The sequence below is a fragment of the Leptonychotes weddellii genome, chromosome 10 (genome assembly GCF_054177405.1).
Source record: "Leptonychotes weddellii isolate Sample4059 chromosome 10, ASM5417740v2, whole genome shotgun sequence".
NCBI lineage: Eukaryota > Metazoa > Chordata > Mammalia > Carnivora > Phocidae > Leptonychotes > Leptonychotes weddellii.
The window spans coordinates 844,863-846,686 of record NC_138378.1 but is presented as its reverse complement, the minus strand read 5'-3'; positions in this window follow the sequence as shown (position 1 = coordinate 846,686).

The following is a 1,824-nucleotide window of genomic DNA, read 5'->3' as shown; positions in this document are numbered from 1 at the left end:
CGCCTGCGGAACAAAAGGCCTGTTCCCGCCACTGGCCAGGCATTCAGCCTCCACTCACGGCGGCCTGGGACCAGTGCGCTGGTGTAGGGGTGCTCTGCCTGGCCCAACCCAGGTGCGGCACTTACCTGGTCCCCGCAGCAACCACGGGCTGCCACACAGCCCTCGGGCCCAGTGCCCAGTCCTTCAGGGGTCAGGGTGGAGCCGCTCTGGGCTGTTGGGCCCTCTGTCCGGCTCTCCCGGTGGGGCTGGGCGGGGCCAGGGAGGAGGGAGCAGGGAAGGGGCTGTGGCCTCATCTCCATGTGGGGCCCTGGCCCCTGAGCAGCCCACCCCATTGTGTGCCTGGCCTGGCTCACAATCACAGCCTTTGTGGTGGCCTCTCCCACCCAGGGGAACTCAAGCATGGTGGGGGTCCTGGCCCCCCACCAGCTTGAGAGGGCAAGTTCCTCCTCCTCATGTGGGCCAGTCCAGACCTAAGCCAGGGGACAGGTGGGTGGCCCCAGGCAGGGACTGAGCCTGAGCTTGGGGGCAGGTTTTGCTGTGCTGAACCCCCACCTCCTAGTCCTACAGGGTGAGGCAGACAGGCAAAGCACGCTGAGCACGTGGGGGTGGAAAAGGCCCCAGAATGAGCGGCCAGCAGAGGGTCCCAGCCGGGCCAGGTGGGGCCCCTCTCCCCCGGGCCCCTGCTCTGCGTCTGCGAGCCTCACTCTGGCTGTGGGAGGAAGGGGGAGGAGGACCTGGGTGCGTCCCTCAGGGAAAATTACTGGTCAGGGGAGTTACTGGTGCCTGTTGGAGGGAATCTGGGCCTCATGGCAAGGGCAGGTCGTGGGTGGGGGCCTCCCAAGTCAGAGTCGGAAGCAGTGAACCATTTTGTGGCTACAGGGGACCCAGAGCAGGGAATGGGCTTGGAGTCCCTTGCAAACTGTCCCCTCCTCCCTCGGGCTGGAAGCCTCAGCCTCCCCTCCCCAGGCTTCAGCTAAGGCAAGTGCCACTGGCCTCCCGCTCTCCCCCACCCCCTGCGGGCGGTAAGACCCCAGTCCCCCTCCTCCCCCACCTGGGAATGGGGGCAAAGGTCAAGCGGCCCAGAGCCAGCTGTTCCCAGATGTGGCCATGGCCCCACCCCTTTCTAGAGGCGCGATGAGCCCCCGAGGGGCGGGGGCGGGGGCGGGTGACGAGGCAGCCGAGCTGCGAGGGCGGGGGTTCTCGCCGGTTTCTGTGGGTTTGTTTAATCCCACGCCATTCGCCATTCGCAGGCTTTCGCGGAAGGCGGAAGGGAGAGAAGGGGGAGGGGGTCTTGGCCCACGTCCCGCCCCCAAGAAGACACCTGACCTGTCTCCAAGTTGCCGGCCCGTGGCGAGAGGGGCCTTTGTGCGCACATGGAGGCAGCTGCCCGGAACCCGGAGCCCTGAGCCGCCCCGGCTGCGCCACCTCCCTGCGTCCTTCACTCCCAGCCGGGGAGCTCACAAATAAATCCACAAACACAAAATCTTGTGTGCCGGGGAGAAACTGCGGCGTGGGCAGAACGGAGAGCGGTGAAGGGTGCGGGCGAGCCTGGGGCATGGAGAGGCTGGGCCCGCACCCGCGGAGCCAACAGAAGCACAAACCCGTGCCGGGGCCTGGCAGCAGTAAGTTGACTTTTGTGAAACCTTCGGAGGCTCCAGGCCCATCAAGAAGGTCCCCACCAGACGGGGGGAAGAAGGGCGGGCAGGGTGGAGGCTGGAGGCGGGCTCCCTTTCCCACCCAGCACCTACTGGTCAGCTCCACCCCCACACCCAGGGAGGCCCTTCCTCCCGGAGGGCCAGGGTGATGGGTCGCTGGTTACTGGGA